Genomic DNA, 11,864 nt, shown 5'->3' with positions numbered 1-11,864 from the left:
ACAAATGATCCTAACATAGTGCCTTGTATAGCACAGAGTATACAGTTGTTTTGTGCCTTTTGCATCTTACTTATTCCCCAATGTGACAATACATGTCACTCTGTGAAAATATAAACCATAACAAATGATTATGGAGTAACTGTTATGTGCCTTTATACAAGGCACTAGATTTTAAAGAGAACATACTTTAGTCCTCTGGATATGTTTTGTTTTCCATAGCCTAAGCCCCAAATTGAGGACTTCTAGTTCAGTAAACTTAATTTGGAAAGAACACAAATTTCAGTGTGAAAAAAAAAATGGCAGAAATCTTACTCTAGGAACTGAAGAATCTAATAAGAGAATGTGTAACAAGTAGATAACCAAAGGACAGATCCCACTTGCCAACCATTTACCAGCTATATGACCTCAATTTCTGAGCCTCAGTTTGAAGCTGGGCTACAAGTGATTATTTATACTAGGAATGACAGGTAAAGGTCCTGGTATTGTGTTCCTGACAGGTAGTAGATTCTCAATAAATGGCTACTGTAATTCTCACAGGATTTGGAAGTTTTCTTTGAAGTAGTTCATAGTTATTCAGCAGAGGCAAGCCAGAGCATAGCTAATTGTTTGAGTTTGGCTCCTCTGTAAGAGAGACTATTTTCCACATGAAGTGGCTGAAGTAGTACTCTTGTAATTTAGCCTTGCCAGCATGACTTGTACTCATTAGCTACTGACACTCATTCTTCCACTGGCAACACACAACCCTTTCTCAGAACCACGCTATGGCGTAAATAGACACATCTGGCCAGTTACTGGAAGATGATGCCTTTAACTGTAATTCAGAGAGTTGGAGTTGAAATTACCAAGTTAAGGGACCCAAAGCCCTGGTTCCTGAAAATTTACCAAGTTACCAGGTATGCATGAGGCATCATTTGAGATAGAATAATGCCATGCATTTATCTATAGTTCTCTTTTTATTTACAGTAGACTACAAATTCATCTTATTGTTCAGTTCTTAGTGGCTTTTCACTATGTTCTGTGTCTGTGGAAAACCATGATAAAGTGCACGGCTGGTCACGTCAGGTTGGATGTACCAAAAAGGAATCATAAAATTGTTGGACATTATATAATTTCCCTGTGGACTAATACTCTCTTCTCCATGGTCCAGAGAACAATGTGTAATAGGTAAGCTTATGCAATTTAAGAAAAATATGGATAAGAATTCCGGACCTTATATCCTCTAGTACAAAAGTAGTAAGAGTAGAAATATTTGTGTCATTGCTTCTGGAAAATCTACAAAAAGCATTTATTGTGTAGACTAATATGTGGTGGCTGAGAATTGGCAGGAACATGTTCTCAGCAAGTGACGGCCATTAGGGTAGCTTTTCAGTTAGGAGAGATTATTTGTTCTGTCTGTTGCTCACAGTAACTTCTTATGGCCCAGGGTAACATTTTAAGTAGTATTATGTGTCACTCAGGTAAAGAACTTACTTTCCATTATTCATTCACTCCTCTTCTGAGAGTGCATTTTAAATCTCCCTTTCAGAAGTCTGTTAAGACTAGAGGCTCTTGTTGTGAGTACTGAAACTTACTGTAAGTTGGGTTCTGCTTGCAGTGTATTTTATTGAAGCCTCAGATGGCTATCTGCCTTTTAACTCACAGAGTTAAGGCAATTTTGTTATTGAGTATTGGTATATTTCTATAGACTAGTGAGATAACAGCCATTTGCTTTCCATCAATGTTTTTTAGTCCCTCCTCCCAGTTCCTGTAGATCAAAACTATTTAGAAGCTTGACAGTAAATCCACATTTATTTTAAAATTGTGCCCAGACTTAGTCTCTAGTCTGGATATGTCATTTGACAAAGCAGGAAACATTGAAAGTTTTATCTGATGCTATAAACTGTCCAGAGTAACCACAGTGTTAAAAGCAAAGAATGGTCCTCTTGGGTTTTTAAGGTAAATTAGGACTTGATTGTTTGGTCCAAATAGCTGTCCTGGCTATTGGACAAGAGTCTCAAGGGGAGAAAGCACCAAAAGCTGCTCTTTCAGCAGAGTGTGCAATCTTATGTGGAACTCACTGTGCTGCTGCTGAGTGGGAAACATGGTACAGAACTGTATTGGGGGGTTCACCATGTACAAATCTTGTATAAGTTATATCTGCACTGGTGCCTCTTCCCCAAACTCTATCCTGTTGCAACTATTCACTCAGCACCCACATTGACTTTTCTGTAGAATCCTACACCATACTTTCCCCAGGCCTTGCTCTACTCAGTCAACTCCCTAAACTACCATCTTGTTCTTCCCATTCTCAGACATAGCCAGTCTGGCATCCCACTCTTTTTTTTTTTTTTTGTCAGTTGTGGGGCTTGAACTCTGGGCCTGGCCACTGTCCCTGAGCTCTTCAGCTCATGGTGAGTGCTCTACCACTTAATCCACTGTCATCCCACTGTTTCAAGATTTTGTATGCTGTCTATGTCTATTCAATTATCTGTTCAGATTTCACCCAAATAAGTGGTAGGTGCCATTCTTCTCTGTGTACCACACTTGCCTTTTAGCAGAGGCGTTAAGTAATCAGGCTAAAAAATACTGAGTATTCCAGTTTCCTGACAGGCAGAAGGAGAGATCTTTCAGAAACACATTTCCTTTGGGTACCCATAGGCACTGGAACCAGTCTCGAGCCAAAAAAAAAAAAAAGAAGAAGCATAATTATGCTGCTACTTCACACCTGTACGGCACTGCATTCACTGCTGTTTTGTTTCCCTCCTCCCAGAAGTCTGTGCTATTGGAATATTTTTTAGAAAGAATAGGCACACTTTTAGTGATGGGATTAATTTTCAAAGTACTGCAGCTGATGCTTCCTTTGGGGCCTCTTTTAGCAAAAGGACTGCATTCACAAGAGACACAGAACTCATGGAAGTATAAAGTACAGTAAAAAGGTTGCAAAGGGAGGAGAGGAGATAAAGAATGACAAGAAGAGCTCTGGGAGTGGAAATAAGGTACATTGAAAATGAGAACTGTAGGGAGAGGTTTAAATTTATACACATACACACATATTCAAGGGAAAGGCAAGGTACATTTTGAAATGAAAATAAGCAACACCTATTCTTGCAGAAGAATCTGCCTGGTCATCTCTCTTCTTTTGGTCAATTTCTTAAATCTGATGAATCCTTTCAACTAAGTAGAGGTTTTGGATCCCATTTCTGTTTTAACTAGTTAGTGCCAAAGTGCCACCTTGACTCCCAGAGAAACTCCAGTCTGTTTCCTGGTAGTTCTAAGAGGCAATTTATGATTCTATTTCTACTGTGTGCAGAATTTTCGAAAAGATCAGGTAATCTTGCTCTTCCCATCACAACACTCATCTGTGTTGCTGAAAGCCGAGAGTTACAGTTTGCTTCTCCGAGGGTTGGTTTCTTTCTGTCTTAAAAGTAATCAATATTGGATTTTCTTGTTGTTCTAGTTATAGTCTGTCCAGGTATTAAGAGGTGTGTTTAAATCCCGAAAGAAAATGACTAGTTGTAACGAGATGATTTTTGGAAGATGACTGACTATAAAGCTAGGCTGTAGGGGTTCACTCCCTGCTTCCCTCTGCTTTGACTCTGTGACCTTCAGCAAGTCACTTAACTCACAACCTGTTCCATCCATTTGTAAAAAGTGATCATAATTACAGTAATTAAGTAACTTCATATATGAAAGTACTTCAGCTTAACACAGAGCTAGATTTAACAGTGTTATATAAATAAAAATGATCAATGAGTATAATCTAATACAAGGGGAAAGAAGTCAATATTTTCCTAACGTAGTCTCGGGGACTAGAATTCAAGTTTGGCCGTGATAAATGTGCAGCATTAATCTGTGTATGCTCAGTGTTTGAGCACTAACTGCTTAACACAGTATTTAATTCTGCCAGCCACCTTATAGGTGCTATTATTATCTCCATTTTACAAAAGAGAGAACTATGGTGAGAATGAGCTTGTCTTTAAAGTTCCAGGAGCCCTAAGTGTTGCACGCTTTAAAGCTTATGCTCCCAAATATACTTGCAGCCAATACCCAAATGTAGATTCTCAGTTCTGTGATACTATAATTCTCTTCATATCAGAATATTGAAAAGCAGATGAAGTATATTTCCTTCTTTTTCCTCTAATCTTTGGGCTATTGGTTTGATGCCATGATTTAGTCAGCATGAGAGAACACGGGGACTTTAGGTTTTCGCTTTCTAAGTGCTAATAACAAAGTGATACTACTGGCTCAGTATTATCAGAATCAGTTTTATATGTGGTGTTATACAAAAAAAAATCCAAAAACTCTTTTTTTTAATGTGATAGATAAATTGTGCCTTATAATTGCAAGTTGTAAATGATACTTAAACCACCATTTCAAGGAGAATACTGACTAGACCTCTTGATTATTCCTGGTTTACTGTAGAACTTGCTATGAGAATGAACAGTACTACAGAACAACATGTCTACTTTTGGGCTTTTCAGAGACCAAAGAAAATATACACATTCCTACTACCTATTTGCATTGGATTCCTGCAACTGCTCTCTGTTCATTAAGGATCACTGGCTCTTTAATTAGCATCTCTGGTATACTTTTAGTGTGGCTCTCAATCATCAAATAAGATTACTCAGAAGATATGAGTGGAGCATCTCCATATCCTGGTGGTAGTTACAGTCTTTGCAGTTGTATCTTCCTGCAATTGGTGAGACACACCTCTCTTCAGCAATCACACTGAATTCCTTCTGAACTATGTTTTCTACCAAATAGGTTCATGTTGGCTTGTTATTTAACAGTTTCAGAGACAAGATTCACCAGACATTTTGGGGCAGTAGCAGGCTGAATAAATAGGACAATGGAGACAAAAGGAAGAAATTGAAAAAATAATGCCATGTGGAACTGACAACTATCACTTTTAATACTTATTAGACTATTAGTCAGATTGAAAAAGCAATGCATGCTTTTTGCCTGAGAGCATAAGGTTTTAATTTATAGATTATTCTATTCATTTGTGCCTAATGCAATTCAAATGAAGTATCATTGAATGTATCTTTTAAATAACATCTAATTCTACAAAGATATCTGCTTGAATATTAAGGTTGATTGGGGAAGAATTGGCACTTCTTGCTACATTCATAAAGTAGATGAATATCATTTTTCCATTCTTTCATTCTAGTCTTTAGTTTTGAGCATCAAGAACTGAGCTGTATTTGTTACTTGGTTTTAGGCATTTGTTTTATTGGTGTTACAATAAGTAATTTATTTCCCAATTATTTGTGGCCAGCCTACAAGAACATTTTTAATTAACTTTTTTATTGTGAAAATACTGTACAAAGGGGTTATAGTTACATGAGCGAGGTAATGAGTACTCCTCCTTTGTTGTTCCCCTACCATCCCTTCCCACCTCCTCAGCTACTCCCCTCCCCCGCCTAAATAGTAAAGTTCGTTTTTTCAACATAGCATCTTGTGCATCTCATTGTTGCAGTGGGTCAGTCTGTATCCCTATTTAAACAATTTGTTTAATTTGTTTTTTCCCTTTCCCTCCACAAATTATACCAACATCAAATACAGTGAAAACAGGGGTTATACCATGAGGGAGGGACATACAAAGCAACAGAAAAATCACATGATACATTATAAATATGTTAGAAACAATAGCAAGAAAGAAAAAAAAACCCTTGTGTCCTTATCTTGGGGTTCATTTCGCTTAACATCAACTTATCTGACCGTTTCTGCTTGTCCCAGACATATACTACTTATTGCAAATAAGGGAAATGATGGGACCTATGTTTTTTGGGCCTGGCCTACTTCACTTAATATAATTTTTTCCAAATTTTTCCATTTCCTAACAAATGGGCGATGTTATTCTTTCTGATGGAGGCATAGAATTCCATTGTGTATATATACTACATTTTCTTGATCCATTCATCTACTGAGGGGCATCTGGGTTGGTTCCATATTTTAGCTGCAATAAACATAGTTGTACTGCTAGCTTTAGTATGGTCTTGTTTGTGATCATTTAGGTAAATCCCAAAAGTGAGATTGCTAGGTCAAAGGGGAGCTCTATGTGGAGTCTTTTGAGGAACCTCTATACTAATTTCCACTCCCACCAACAATGCAGTAGGATTCCCTTCTGTCCACATCCCCTCTACCATCTGTTGTTACTAGAGTTCTTGATTATAGCCATTCTAACTGGGGTAAGGTGGAATCTCAATGTTATTTTGATTTGCATTTCTTTTATGGCTAGAGAGGTTGAGTATTTCTTCATGTGTCTATTGGCCATTCTTATTTCCTCTTCAGAGAAGTTTCTCTTTAAGTCTTTAGCCCATTTATTTATCGGGCAGTTGTTTCTTTGAGGATATGATGTTGGGGTATTTAATTTTTTGAGTTCCAACCCTTATCTCTTGTTGGGCTAGTGAAGATCTTCTCCCAATCTGTGGGCTTTCTATTGATCTTCCTAGCTATGTCCTTTGCCATGCAGAAGCTCTGAAGCTTCATGAAATCCCATTTGTCTAAACTTTCTTTGATTTGTGTTTCTGGGTCTCAATTAAGAAAATTTTGGCCTGTGCCAAGGAGACCTAGGATTTTTCCTATTCCGTCCTGTAATGTTTTCAGGGTGTCTGCTTTGACTCCAAAGTCTTGATCCATTTGGAGTTGAATCTGTTGCAGGGTGATAGATAAGGATCTAGCTTTAGTTTTCTACAGGTGAATAACCAATTTTGCCAGCACCATTTACTGAAGAGGCTGTCTTTCTTCCATTCTGTTTTTTTAGCTTCTTTATAAAAGATTAGGTGGCTATATATCTGTGGATTCAATTTTGGGTTTTCAATTCTATTGCATTGGTCCAGAGCTCTCTTCTTGTGCCAGTACCAAGCTGTTTTGATTACTATAGCTTTTAGTAGAGTTTGAAATTTGATATTGATATTCCTCCAGCAAAGTTCTTTCTTTAAGTATCGTTTTCGCTATTTGGGGACTTTTATTGTTCCATATGAAGTTTTGGATTGCCTCTTCTATTTCCTTGAAGAATGAGGTTGGAATATTGATATAGGTATCACATTGAATTTGTAGATAGGCTTGGGAAGTATTGCCATTTTCACTAGGTTGATCCTTCCAATCCAGGAGCATGGTTTTTCCACCTTCTACTTTGATTTCCTTTTCCAGGTTTTTAAAGTTTTCATCATAGAGGTCCTTCACTTCTTTGGTTAATTCCTAAGTACTTTATTTTTTGTGGGGCTATTACAAATGGAGTTGCTTTCCTGATTTCAGCCGCACTCTTCTCATTGTTGGCCTATAGAAAAGCCATTGATTTTTGAGGGTTAATTTTATATCCTGCTACTTTGCCAAAGTTTTGAATCAGTTCGAGTAATTTGGGAGTAGTCTGTGAGATTCTTTAAATACAAGATCATGTCATCTGCAAAGAGGGAGAGTTGTACTTCATCTTTCCCTATTTTGATCTCCTTTATGTTTGCATCTTATTGCTGTAGCTAGGCTTTCTAATACTAAATTGAAGAGGAGTAGAGAGTGTGGCCATCCTTGTCTCATTCCTGAGTTTAGAGGAAATGGCTTTAGTTTTTCACCATTAAGTATCATGCTGGCTGTAGGTTTGTTATATACAGCCTTTATTGTATTGAGGAATGTTCCATAGATTCCTAATTTTCCCAGATCCTTCATCATAAAGGTGTGTTGGATCTTGTCAAATGCTTTTTCTGCATCTATTAAGATAACCATGTGGTTCTTATCCTTGCTCTTGTTGATGTGATGAATTACATTAATTGATTTAGGTATTCTGAACCAGCTTTGCATCCCTGAAATGAATCCTGATTGTGGTGTATGATTTTTTTGGTGAGTTGTTAAAGTCGATTGGCCAAAAATTTATTGAAAAGTTTTGCATCAATGTTCATCTAGGAAATGGGTCTATAGTTCTCTTTCGTGGATGAGTCCCTGCCTGGTTTTGGGAAGAGGGTTATGATGGCTTCATAGAAAGAGTTTGGTAGTGAACTTTCTCTTTCAATTTCATTCTGCTTTGAAGGCCTTGTAGAATTCCACTGTAAATCCATCCAGTCCTGGGCTTTTCTTAGATGGGAGGTCTCTTTTTGCTGTTTCTATTTCAATGCTTGATATGCATCGCTTAATATGGTTTAACTCATCTTGGTTTAGTTTCGGCATGTCAGCATTTGCTAGGAAATTGTTCATTTCTTCCAGGTTCTCAAACTTAGCATGAAGGTTTGCGAAGTATTCCCTTATAATGTTCTGAATCTTGGTTGTTTCTGTGGTGATGTTTCCATTCTCATCTCTTGAGTTTGTGTGTTCTCTTCTTTTTCTGATAAGATTTGCTAAGGGGGTCTAGTCTGTCAATTTTGTTAATTTTTTCGAAGAACCAACTCTTTGTTTTGTTGATTCTATGATTTTTTGGATTCGAATTTGTTTCTGATTTAATTTTTAATTTCTTTCCGTCTACTGGATTGGGTTTAGCTTGCTGTTCTTTTTCAAGGAGGCTCAGATGTCTCATTAAATTGTTGGTTTCAGATCTCTCAAATTTGTTGATGTAGGAACTCAGAGCTATAAACTTGCCTCTGAGTACTGCCTTTGCTCTGTGCCAGAGGAGTTGGTAATTTGTGTGTTCATTTTTGTTGAATTTTATGAACATTTGGATTTCCTTTCTAATCTCTTCCATGACCCACTGGTGATTCAACAGTGTGTTGTTCAACCTTCATGTTACAGTCTGTCTTCAGGGGCTTTTGGTGTTAAGTTCTAATTTTATTCCCTTGTGGTCTGAGAGAATACAGGGCATAATTTCAATGTTTCTGAATTTGGCAAGTTTGCTTTGTTACCCAAAATGTGGTTTATTTTGGAAAATGCTGCTGAGAAAAACTTGTATTCTTCTGGGTGAAATATTCAGTAGATGTCTGTTAGATCTAGTTGATCACTGAAGTTGTTTAAATCTGCGGTTTCTCTGTTGAGTTTTTGCCGGGTTGATCTATCTTGTAGGGATAGTGGTGTATTAAAGTCCCCAACAATTAATGTCTTTGGATCTATGTAAGATTTGAGGGAAAGTAGTGTTTCCTGGATGCTCTTTAGTTTGGTGAATAGCTATTTAGAATTTTAATATTCTCCTGAAGCAGCGGTACCTTAATTAGTATGAAATGACCTTCTTTATCTCTTCTAACTAATTTTAATTTGAAGTCTATTTTATCTGATATTAGGATTGCAACTCACGCCTGTTTATGGGGGCCGTTTGCTTGGTAGATTTTATTCCAGCCTTTCACTTTCAAAATATGTTTGGTTTTATGGGCAAGGTGTGTCTCTTGAAGGCAGCAGATAGAAGGATCTTGCTTTTAACCCATCTAGACAGTTTATGTTCCTTAATTGGAGAGTTAAGTCCATTAATGTTGAGAGTTAGCACTGAGAGGAACTTGATGTTCCTGCCATGTTATCTACCTTCTTGGGTGCTGTGACTGGATTCTTCCTATGGTTCTTGGATTCTCAGTTTGGTTGCAGTTTCTTGGCCTTTATTATGGTCTTGTTGATTTTCTATGTGTAGGACATCTTTAAGTATCTATGGTAGGGCTGGTTTGGTGGAGATATATTGTTTCAGCTTTTCTTTGCTATGGAAGGTTTTTATTTGACCTATTATGAAGGAAAGTTTAGCTGGGTTCAGTATTCTTGGTTGATAGTTGCTTGTCTTTAGGGCATGGCATACATCATTCCAGGCTTTTGTTGTTTTAATTGTCTCTGCTGAGAAATCTGAGGTGATTTTAATTGGTTTCCCTTTATAGGCGATTGATCTTTTTCCTTGACAGTTTTAAGGACCCTTTCCTTGGTCTGAATTGATCCTGTGGGGATTATAATGTGATGGTGGGATATCCTGTTCTGGTCTGGTTTATTTGGGGTTCTAAAAGTATCTTGTATCTGAATAGGCCTATCTTTGCCTATGTTTGGGAAGTACTGTGCTAGGATCCTGTTAAATAAATTTCCTAGATCATTAACTTCTGTCTCTAGGTGCTCCTCTACACCCATTATCCTCAGATTAGGCCTCCTTCCAAATTTTGTCTTCCAAATTTTGAATAGCTCTATCATATTTCTTGGGCTTATCTTAGATAGTTGCATGATTTTTTTTAATTATGAAAATACCATACAGAGGGGTTACAATTACATGAGCAAGGTAATGAGTACATTTGTTATCAAACATTGTTGCCTCCTCCTTTGTGTCCCCTTACCATATCTTCCCATCTCCCCCCTCCCCCTGCCCACTCCCCCCAATCCCTCGCGACAAAGTTGTAAAGTTCATTTTTCAACATAATTTCTTGTGAAGTTCCTGTCTTAATCTTTGGTTTGCCTGTTGCTTCCTATAACATTCACATGGAGTCCTTTGCAGATTTTCAATCTTTTCATTCACCATGTTTACCAGTAGTGTTTGTAGAACTTTTTGGGAACTCTCCTCTGTCACCTGGTATCATGACTGGTAGTTGAGTTGTTGCAATAGATCCACCTGTATCCCTATTTAAACAATGTGTTTTTTCCCTTCCCCTCCACAAATTATACCAACATAAATACAGTGAAAATAGGGGTTATACCGTGGGGGGAGGGACATACAAAGCAACAAAGAAATCATTTTATAAATATGTTAGAAACAATAGCAAGACAGAAAAACCATTTGAGTCCTTATCTTGGAGTTCATTCACCTAACATCAACTTATCTAACCATTTCTGCTTGTCTCAGACATACTAGTAATTGCAAATAAGGGAAATCATGGGTTTCTTTTGGCCTGGCTTACTTCACTTAATATAATTTTTTCCAAGTCTTTCCATTTCCTAACAAATGGGGCAATGTCATTCTTTCTGATGGAGGCATAGAATTCCATTGTATATAGACCACATTTTCTTGATCCATTCATCTACTGAGGGGCATCTCAGTTCTTTCTCTATAATATCTAGGCTCTCTTCAATCCCCGAGATTCCCACTTCTGCATGGTTTAACCTACTGTCAAGACTTTCTACTTTATTTCCTTTCCTTCTAATTGGTCTGCTTTGATGGCTTCAATCTCTTTGTTGGAGCTTTGTTTTAGATTTTGTATGAACTTCTTTACTTCTTTAATTTGGTGTTCAGTGTTTATTCTCAAATCACTTAGTTGATTGGGAAGGGTTTCCTTGGACTCCCTTTCCTTCTGACGGGCTCCATTCAGCATTCCCTTTATGGTCTCCCTAGATTCCATTAGCTCTCTGTTTATGGATTCCATGAATGCTTCTATTGATCTTTGTCTATTCTCATCCCACTCAGGCAATTCCTGTATTACCCTTTGATTAGCTTCCTCACACTCACACAATTCTTGTATTTCTCTTTGCCTGTTCTCAGCCTGCTCATGCAATTACTGTATTAATCTTTGAGTAGCTACCTCATGCTAATGAGATCTCTGTATTAATTTTTGGTTAGCCTTATGTTCGTGAAGTTCCTGTCTTAATCTTTGGTTTGCCTCTTGCTTCCTATCATGTTCACATGGAGTCCTTTGCAGATTTTCAATCTTTTCATTCACCATGCTTACCTGTAGTGTTTGTAGAACTTTTTGGGAACTCTCCTCTGGATTATTCATTAACTGTTATGTCACCTGGTTATCATGAGTGGTAGTTGAGATACCTGGACTTGCCATTTTTCTTGTGTTCCTCTAGCTTGTTCTGCCCATTTGGTAAGCATCAACCATAGTCCTGTAGTTGCAGTCAAAATGGCTGCAGATACAGTCTAGTTCAACAGATACAATCTATTCAATATCAAACAACTATGGATTAATGGGCTAAGAACATCAAAGAGGGATTCAGCAAACCAGAAATTATTAGGTTTAGGGAGAATTGTGGGGAAAAATAGGATTTGAGGGATGTGGAGAGGTAAAAGGAGAGTG

This window comes from Dipodomys merriami, unplaced genomic scaffold, assembly GCF_024711535.1.
Source record: "Dipodomys merriami isolate MVZ:Mamm:240054 unplaced genomic scaffold, mDipMer1.0.p SCAF_2557, whole genome shotgun sequence".
NCBI classification, from domain to species: Eukaryota; Metazoa; Chordata; class Mammalia; order Rodentia; family Heteromyidae; genus Dipodomys; species Dipodomys merriami.
The sequence above is the reverse complement of the archived record's forward strand: the minus strand, read 5'-3'. Positions refer to the sequence as shown.